The sequence below is a fragment of the Coturnix japonica genome, chromosome 5 (assembly GCF_001577835.2).
Source record: "Coturnix japonica isolate 7356 chromosome 5, Coturnix japonica 2.1, whole genome shotgun sequence".
NCBI classification, from domain to species: Eukaryota; Metazoa; Chordata; class Aves; order Galliformes; family Phasianidae; genus Coturnix; species Coturnix japonica.
Genome location: NC_029520.1, coordinates 51,473,572 through 51,484,294, shown reverse-complemented (window position 1 = coordinate 51,484,294; position 10,723 = coordinate 51,473,572).

Sequence of the window (10,723 nt, the reverse complement as noted above, 5' to 3'; positions counted from 1 at the left end):
CCACACACTGCAAGAAAACTGGACTGAGATTAACCAGGAGCAGTTCTGGAAGAGCATTATCACAGCTATAACTGCTGCTTTAGGCCCACCCAGAACCTCCTCAGCATCAGAGCAAACTGAAGTCGTTATTAGAGAATGCTTTGAGTCAGAAGGAACATCTAAATCCCACTGTGTCCAAACCCTCACAATGAGCAGGGACACCCACAGCTCCATCAGCGCTCACAGCCCATCCCCTGACCTGTGTGCACAGATGGGGTACCACCACCTTGCTGGGCAGGCTGTGCAGTGCCTCAATGCCCTTAGTATGAAAAAAACCCCTTATCTCCAGCACAAACCTCCCCTCTTTAAGTTTGAAATTGTTTCCTCTTTTTCTATCACAGCAGCCCCAGCTAAAGGATTTGTCCCCATCTTTCTTACAGCACCCCTTTAAATACTGTACAATAACATTTATAGGCATATATTGAATTCTTTGGTCTTTACAGGATTGCATTGGAACAGTTTATAACAATTCAATAAGTACCACAGCTTCGCTATTGCAGGTTCTCTCACACCCACAACGGGGCATCACTTGGCTCTGCTGGGGAAAGTGCAGCATAAAAGACTAATATTTTATGTGTGTGTTTTATCTTTTGATGGGCATGAGGTCCATCTGCTCTACTTGCTCCAGGGATAACTTGGAGACAAGAAAATTCACCTTCAAACATAACCATTACACAGCCATGAGACTACAGCTGATTCACTGCCAGCACACCACAGAACCAACCATTTCAAGTCCCTTTCCCTAAGATGTATATGCTGTATTAATACATTATGGTACCAAGGATGATTTCAGGTGCAGGAATTACAGGGAAATCATGCAGGTAGTGAATTTCTCCTCCTTGCTTCCTCCATAGAAACACACCAAGACATATAGAGATGGGCAAGCAAACCAGATCAACCCTGAACAGGCTGAATGAATGCTGCAAGCTCACAGCCTCCATAAAGGGCACCACCCCTGGGGGAGGTACCTGCATCCTGATCACAGCAGATGCTCAGGAAAATGATCTATGAGTGATCCCCTGACCCCAAGACATTCTCCCTGCTGCCAGCAAGAAGCAGTTGAGGTTCCTTCCCAACCAGCATTATTAACACACTCCCAAGGACACAATATTTCCCCTCCCCATGAGCATGCCTAATCTGCTCTAAAAACATCTCTATTCTGGGCCACTTGCTTTGACCATAAAGTTGTAATTTCATCATTTACTACACGTTCCCCCATTCTCAGGGGTTGCATTCAGCTGAACTCAGCACAGTGACAGAGATGGGTGTCAGCAGAGAATTTCAGCCTGGCAACATCACTGCTTCCCTCCATCCTCAGGGTTTTTTTGCTATGCATATCAGAGCTTTTTGTGCTTACGGGTGAGAGTCTGGGCTCGGGACACAGTTACAAGGCAGAAGTATTTTTGCCCCTAAGTGCTCTTTCCTCATTCTTGCTATAAACTAAAAAGGATTACAAGGATGTTATCTGGAATAGGTTGTACATAACTTGCATGGCATATGGGTGACAGGAAGATAGAGAAGGGCTTCAGGCAGTCATCAGTGCATTGGCATAAGGCACCAGCCTGCCCTCGCTCATTGCCCAGGGCACCAGAATTAAGGCAGCAATCGCTGATCATTGGCCCAAAGGTCCTCGTAGGCAGCGAGCTGGAATAAGGCGATTATCACTGCCTGCTGCTGAGGCTCTGGGGTCAGCTGCAGAGGGAGGGAGCCTGGAAGAAGCAGAGCCCTGAGCTGTGGGGTTATGGCTGCCAAAAGGCGCTCTGCAATGGCACAGCCTCCAGCAGGACCCTGGCACCTAGTCATGTGCAGCCAGGGGAGCCCTCTTCCAGCAGCAGGAATGCATTCCAGCTGAGCACTCAGACTGAAATACATGCAAGCCTGAAATGTGAGTGTCCATCCATCAGTCTGCTGCTGCAGATTAAACCTCTATCTTTTGAATGAGCAACATTTAAGGCACAGAGATGAAACGGCACTAACAGCACAACATTCCCTGGCACCGTCTGATGCTGCTCATGACAAAAATCTAGGTCAAGCTTACTTTAAAAGTAGCTTTCCAAGCGAGAAGTATCAGACGTAGAACATTTGCCTGAAAATAGCTAATATAAAATAGGCACAAAAGTGTCGGATAAGCACGGGGTGCAAAAACATTCTTCCTTCTCTTAGTAATGTCACAGCAGCTTCCCAGCACATAAAAACTAGCTGTAATCACACATTTTCCTTTACTTCTCTCTATCACACTGATGGCCAATTTATCCACAGCAGCGTATTTACCGGCCTGTTTACCAAATTGAAATTCTTCTCTAGAGCTGCTGCTACATTGCCTTGGAGCGCAATAGGATTTAATTGAAGCAGCGTGAGAGAGCTGATGAATGGGATCCTTGCATCAGGGGGGACCGGGGCTGGGGCAGAATTACAATGGAGGAATTAAAAAGCACACTACCCATTTTATGCAGGTGGCAGAAATGATTCAGGATCATCTCTCAAGCATGCAGATCAAGGCTACTTATTACAAACTACCAATAGTTTCAATAGCTTCCCAGTCACAGGCCCAAAGTCAGCAGACTTCAGTCTGTTTTGGGACAGGTTATATATGTCTACCTGTGATGCACACAGTGTGTATAAAACACATGTAAGAGAAGGGTAATACCAAGACCTCATGTAAATTATGGAAGATGGGCAACATAAGGCCTTATATGTTTTGCAGTGCAATTCTTCCTCTCAGCTCCTAGGAGATCCATGTCACAACTCTATCTAGAGAGCAAGCTTTTTACCCCCACAAGCAACATGCTCCCCAGCACCTTGCTAACAAAGGGACACAACCACAGCCTCCAGGACCAAAAAACAAGCATTGCTTTCCAACACCTTTGCTCTTCATCATTACCACAAAATCCTCTTTGGTTTAAAGGAGCTGTGCTGTATTTCTGATGGCCATCAGTGCTCAGCTTTCACACACAGCCCATTCAGAGCACCTTTGTGGAGATGTGGGGGGGGGGGGGGGAAGGAGTACTCAGATGCTGCCTATCACAGATGCTCTCCTTCAGACCTTGCTGTTTCATCAGGGACCAGGTTTCAGAGCAAACCAGGTGAGCCTGAAGGCATCCCTGCTCAGTGGGGCTCTTCTGAGGACCACAGAGGAGCTGTGGTTGTACACAAGGCTATTGAGTCCTCTGCCACAGAAACTGACAGCATATAATCACAGTATTTCAATTAATCCTTCCTTTTATTTACCCTGCAGACTACAGATTGCTTAGTAATGTACCACTACAGCAAATATTACAATGAAATCCCAACAAATGCATCCTACTCAGTTTCTGTTGCCTATAAAATTATGTACTACAGGATTTCGATGACGAGACATGCTTAGCAGACACCAGTCACATTCACCTCACTTTGCACCTCCCTCCAGCCACTCAGAGCCATTAGGGTGGTTTACTGGCCACATAAGGAACAAGCACTGCACAAGTGATTTAAATGGAAATCCCAACCATTGTTTCTTATTAGTGAAGCTCTATATAGGAATCTATTTGATAATCCTATAGGAACAGATACATCATAGAGAGCATGAGTTGCTTCTTCATCACCATCCAGGCTATGCTTAAAGAGGTTAGCTCTGTTAATCCAAGGACCCAGACAGGTACACAACAGCCTCATTGAAGTACTCCCTCCTTAGACACCTTCTACCCTGAGCTGATTTGAACACACATTGGCATAACCTCCTGTCAGAAGCAAAGACAGGTCTTTAAGAGTCCAATCTTGGCTTCACTCTCACTGAAGAAACAGTTATGATCAATAAAAGACAATTTTCTTATTCATTCCTAGTCTGGAAGCATATACTTAAAAATCACCTGGGATGCAGATCCAAAGCCAGTTAAAGCTAGAGATCAGTTGAAACACGGAAACTAATGGTTAAGGAATCTGAATGTCTCCTCACTGCCTGCACACTAATAACTTTCATTACTATTGAGGCATTTCATTGCTTCTGTAAACAAAACTTCCTTTAAGGATGCACATTATTCTACCATCCTCATCTGAGAAGCCTGTTCGAAATGCACTTATTCTCATCAGATGAGCAGCAATCCTACATGACATGACCATTCCAACTCACCGCATTTATCACTTCTCATCGTGGATTTCTCTGTCTAAAACACATACATGGGCACATAGCACAATTATTTATCCTGGAGCACATAGCAGAGAAAAAAGCTCATCTATTTCTATATTTCTATACTCTTACTTACAATAGAACATATATATATTTTTCCGAAGCTGAAGCTTGGTTTCATAGAGGAAAACTGGCCATTTTATTTAATTTCTTTTCTCAGCAGTTACCAAAAATGTAAAATGACAAAACAATTTATAGCACAATGGGCCCATTATTATGCTCCTGTAATAACTGCTGGCAGTGGGGAGATCGTGGAAAGCTGTGCTTTGGAGGAGGGTTTTTTATTATTATTTATAATGGCGTCAGAACATCAGAAATTATTTTGCATTTTTTGCCCACTGTGCTGCCTCCAAATACATGGAAATATCTGTGGATTGAATCAGAAGTCTCCCAGGCGAGCCAGAAAACGCTAATTAAAATTCAATAGTTTTTTCATTACCTTCACAAATGCAAATAATGTACTAAAAACACTTGCAAATAAGCGTTATTGATCCTTCTGAGTCAAAGAAGCTTTGGTGCAAATGGGACTCTTTGGTTCCCTCCGTACAGCTTACAGCCTGATTGCCATTAGCCCTGGCAAACCAGGAGGTGCCTCAGAAACCTCACCAGCCTGAGCACATGTGAAAGCACAGAATTCCAGCAGGCAATCTTACTTCCATTTTACTATTTGGATTTCCAAAGGGATGCTCTCTGCCATGCAACACATGACAATAAGAGAGCTGAGCAGTGTGGGCAGGAGCCACATTGCTCAAGAATTTCATAGAATCCTACAACAGCCTGGGTTGCAAAGGCCCACAGTGCTCATCCAGTTTCAACCCTCTGCTATGTGCAGGGTCACCAACCAGCAGACCAAGCTGCCCAGAGCCACATCCAGCCTTCAGAACAGCCTGGTTTCAAACAGGCTACAGGCAGAGATACTGAATGCATTGCAATAAACTAGAAAGACAATTTTTCTCCTTCGCCCCGTTTCATGCAATGACAAGTTTTGGCAGTCAGTTGAAACAAGGTACAAAGAACACTTATTCTCATTTGTTTCCCAGTGGAAAAAGAATAATAAAAATCAACATATCTCCATGAACTACTGCAATTTCTATTACCACGCAGGAAGAAAACAACCTACAGGAAACCACTGATTTCAGCACTTTTAATTATTTTCACCCTGTCTGGAGCTGAGGTTGGAGCTGTTTTGTATTCACTCTTAAGCCATTCAACCTGGGGAGTTCTAGAGCAGATCTCACTCCAGTGCATGGCTGTTAATGCAGTAGTACTTCTACCAAGCATTTATTATTGCACACTTTTAGGCTCAGAGAATGACTTAAGAAAGACAGAAACTGATGCATAGTGAAAAAGACTGAGTAAGGCTGGGGAGAAAACACAGGAGGTCCCAGAGCAATGTGAGGAAACAACATGGGCTGTAGTACAATCACAGGCTCACAGACAGCAGCTGCATAACTAGAAGGCCCCTTCTATTCCAAAACATTTCACTCTTACCTGGTTTCTGATGTTCTTCCTGGTGGAGAAGCACAAGCAGGTACCCAAACTCATGGCGGCATTGAAGCAGGGCTGCATCCCAAGCAGCACCACCTACTTCATGGATCAGGTAGAGCTGCAGGGACAGCCAGACTAACTGCAGGTGTAGCTGAGCCACACCCAGGGCTAACCACCTGGTTTGAAGCAGCAAATCCAATGGTAAACAACAGCAAGACAAGCAAAGAGCAACAAGGGAAGGGCCTGAAAGGAGTTATATAGGGTCATGTGCAACCTGCAGCCACCTGGAAGAGATTGCCCACACCTGGAAAGGAGGGGATAACAAACAGGGCTTGGGAGTGATTGGCCCTTCTGCAATCTTCCATGTGATTAACTTCATTTAGGTGCACCTGTCAGAGTTAGGTAAAAATCAGAAGTGACCTTGGAAAATCACTGCTTGTTGAGGTAGAGCTGTTAATGGGGCTGGGAGAGCTGAGTTAATCTTGCTGCAGCTGGACAGGAGCTGCTGTGGGTCAGCAGAGGCACCTGTCCATCCCAAAGGTGTTCCTTTTAAACACATGAAAGAGAGGCACGGAAAGATACAAAATACTTGGGGAAATTCGAATGATTGTTTTCTAGGAGCAGGAGAATTCTCAGCAGGTCTATAGGGGGGAAAAATCACAGAAGGAAAGAAAGTAGTTCTGTGAGATATCTGACAATTTAGATGCAATGCGTGAAGAGTTTCAATGCTTATAGAAAACACCTGACATATACTGCTGCCTTGAATTAATTTGCTTTAATTGCTTGGAGAATTCCTAGCAGACACACAAAGGATTTAACAGCACTGTGTTACACAAGAGATCATAGAATCATAGAATGGTTTGGGCTGAAATGGCCCGCAATGCTTCTTCAGTCCCAACCCCCTGCTGTGTGCAGGGTCACCAACCAGCAGCCCAGGCTGCCCAGAGCCGCATCCAGCCTGGCCTTGAATGCCTGCAGGGATGGGGCATCCACAGCCTCCTTGGGCAACCTGTTCCAGTGTGTCAGAGGTGTCAGTGAGTCTAAAATACAACATTTCTGCTCTGATTTGTGTTTTGAATGATGTTCTCGGCTTCCAGAAATGCTTTTGTTTTTTAAATTAAAAAGCGTTCACTCTAAATTGCTTTTCCGTGTGTTTTCATCTTGAAGACAGCCAGTGGATGTGAACAAGTCCAAGCCTATTTCTATTTTGTAGCAATTCCCACACATACAAGGTTTGCAAGGGACCACTCAGGAAACATGACGGTGTGAAGGAGACCTGTGGGAAAAACCAGACAGGGTGAGCAGGCAGAGCTTTTATTTGGGATTCAAACAGAGTTGGCACAAAGAGATCCAGCCATGAGGTGACATGACTGTGGGTGTCCTTATTTTCAATGACTACTGGGGTATGCAAGGAAGGATCCCAAACCCTAAGCTCTTTTCCACCAAACTTATAGTGGATTAATGGCAGCTCCTCCTGCTTCATAAACAGAAAACATGGATTGTAGATGTGTTCACAGCTCATTAGCAGCCGAAACGTTTTCAGAGTCACAGAGTTGGACAGGAAGGGCTCAGTTTCTCCTGGAAGCTCCTTGCAAGCCCGTGGTTGGTCTGCAGATCCTGGGCTAAGATCAGGGTTTGCTATGACAAGTGTCTCAAAGGATCAATGTCTGCTCCAGCCATCCTCAAAGAGAAGGAATAAATAGAAGTAAAAAGACAGCACTCAAGTAAAGCAAGAAGTTATAATTCTTGACTGAAAAAAAGGGAATGAAGAATGAAAGGAGAAAAAAAAAAACAACAAGCTGTTGCCTTCCGAAGATACTGTGCTCAAAGCATACAGAGAGAAAACCAGACTTCTACAAAGACATAATAGGAGATTTTCAGCTTGGTGCTGAACCAGAGGTCAGGGCCCAAAGCTCTGCTTTGCCTCGCAGCACAGCTGTGTGCCAAGGCACTCAGGGATGCTCGAAGCCCAGCTGGGGAGCTGGACTAGAAGTGAAGTCAATAACAAAGAGAAGCAATTCAAATGAGCAAGGCTTTGGGCTGTACGTGAGGGAAGCAGAACAAAGTGGCTCCGGGAGTGATGGATTGCTCAGAAAAGCGACTTCAAGGCTCTGTATGCACTTGTAATAAACTAGCACAGCAAGAAACAATAAACGTAATGAACAAAATCAAACAGGACTGAAATTAGAACTGCTTCATTCCTCCCAACAACCTGCAAAATGCCACAAGCTGGAACTAAGGGTGCTCCATGCAGAGCACCCGACCGTGGGCTGAGCCGCCTTCTCAGCATGCCTGAGCTGTGACACATGGAAGCAGAGTCCTCCAGTCATTGCCCCTCAGCACTGAGCCCAGAAAGCACCACTTGTGGCTTTGCAGGCTTCTCATTTGCTGCTGGTCGCCACAGAGTCCTTTATTCTTAGAAGAAAGGCTTTCTGCCTGAATCACACACTCTACAATCCAAGCACGTGTCGGGTGTATTCCTCTCCCTTTCCACCACAGATTTATTGGACTGCATTTCTTCTTTATTTGAATGTTCATTTTTCATGGCAGGTGCATCACATGCAAGCCAGCCCTGTCGGTTTGCAGCCAGAGGCTCCGGGGGGGTGATGATGATGGGCTCCACAGCCAGCCCCATGGGATGCTCAGCATGCACGGGGTGCATGAGAGCACTATAGGGTTTCACCTCTGTAGCTACAGGATTCTGGGCAAGGCTGTGCAGAGCCACCAGGTGAGCTAACCATAGGCTGTGGCTGGTAAGAGTTTGCCCTTCTGTCCTGGCAGTTCCTTGCATGAAGTCACTCCACTAGTTCCAGAAGTAGCCAGAGCATGGGGACAGGAAATAGAGTTGTACTGTAAATGCAGAGGGTGGCCGAAAACCATCCTGTCTAGCGTGTAATTTAGAGAAAATGAAACTGGATTTGTGGCTTAGAGGAAGAAAATGTGTGTTTGCTTGTACTGGTCCATAGAAACAACTCAGAGCTTCTGTGCATGTAAACCTGCATAGCTGAATAAACTTCAGCTCTATGGGACATGTTGGTGCCCTGCTTTTGTCCCAGGACAGAGCACAAGGAAGCTCAGCCAAGCCAGGAGCTCACACCTTGTGTGGCTCTTTGAGTGTGGAGTGACAGCCAGGAGCTTTTTACTGCAGTTGCCAAGGTTAGAAATGGATTTTGTTTTGCATAGAAACCCTCCATCCCTCCCTTGCAGACATTCAAGCCAATCACTTGTTGGGAGACGTACTGAGTCAGATTCCAGAGGAGTTCCTGCTGCTCAGTTTGCTGGAAATAAGGAATAAGTAGTGTTTTATTTTATTATTTGGAAATAATATGGAAATGAACTGAAATTAACAGGGACGTGCTTGCATTTGTTTCCATCCTTTCCCTTCCAAGAAGCTGTGCCGTAACATTAACACATTAGGAACACAGGAAACAATGCACTGCTTCAAAGCAGGGGCTCATGTAGTGCCAGCTCCCATCTCAGACAGAGGTCAAAAGGGAAACCTGAGGAAGAGATCAACTGCTGCCGTTCTCCAGGTCACCCACCCCACTTCTAACAGCTCCCTGGGGGGCAGGGACTTGTTCCTTCCCATGCATTTGTCCAGTTCCCCTTTCCAAACTGACAATGAATTTGAGCTGCTGCAAATAAAGCATTGATCCACGAATCCTTGTGTGGATGTGCCCAAAGGCTGGGGATGTGTCCCCTTGGGATTACCCTGCACTGCTCCGGTGATGTCCTGCATTGCACAGAGCAGTGAGCAGCTCTGCAGATGGAACCTGAAATTGTACAGCTGAGTGTAAAATGAGAGTGAATTTGTACTTAGAACACAGTGGTCCATTTGTGGATCATTTTTCTTACTTATTGGATGAAACCCTGATTCCAGAAACCAGAGGTAAAACTGCAGATAGCAGGTGGGTCAGAATTTGATCTGTAACCGCTTATTAGATTGTTTTTAAGCTCTCTTTTCCATTCATTTGATAAACTCTTCTCAAATGGACAGCACAAATTATTACTTACATTAGTCATAATACACACTAACTTCAATGAGCAATCGGATTTGGGATTCTTTGCCACATTTCTTTTTCCCCTGTGTCACAGTGACTCGTATTAAGATAGGAAATAGTGTGGGCAAGCTGACAGAGACACATTTAATTTCCTACACCGCACATAGTGTAGAGCAAAGCAAACTTACACAGTGTTGGCATTTTCAAGCTGAATGTCCCAGTACTGTCTACCAAGATGTTCTCCGTGTCTTGGTTTAGGGCAGACTGACTCAGTGAATTGTAATTGCAGCTCATTGAATACATCTATGGAGGTCACTTGGATGGAGAGCAGAGTGCTGGGGTGCACGGGCACAGTGTCATGAGCACAGCGTCATCAGCAGAGCATCTGAAAGGAGTTAATCTTGATGGTTGCTCATTTAGTGCATCAAATGTGCAGCTTGGCCCCTTACAGTCTTGTTTTGGAACTCCCTATACATTTCTTCAGAGGATAATGGTACATTCAAAGGAAGAATGATGATGGAAATGCTGCCATTTGTGTTTGTGTTCATACAACCAACATTATAATCTTGGATTTTGCTCATTTCCTTCAACATTGAACGGTTTTTCCATGCAGATTTCCAGGCTATAATGCGGGCCAGGAAAAACAGCACAAGCTCCTTCTCTGTGCTCTTTAAAGGTGTAACAGTGAGAAAGTTGTTTGGGTTTTGTTGGCCCCTCTGTGTTGGCATGGAAAAGAAGTTTTTTTTTCCCCTGCAGGAAATCTGTTAACTAGCATAAAGAGAAGTCCTTATAATGAGCTTTTCTTTAGACCTTGTTCCTATTGTTTAAGACTGAGGAATTTTCCCTTGCACATTATTTGCCTTTACACCCATGCAGCTAATACTCTACTTAACAAAGCTGATACATAAACTACTTTGAATGGCTTTTCAGCTGTTAACACTCAGAACAACTTAATTAGGCATGGTGAATTCAAACGACCTTGTGGATCTTGTAATGCCTTTTGGAAGGCTATTGCCATCCTGCAGCAGCCACG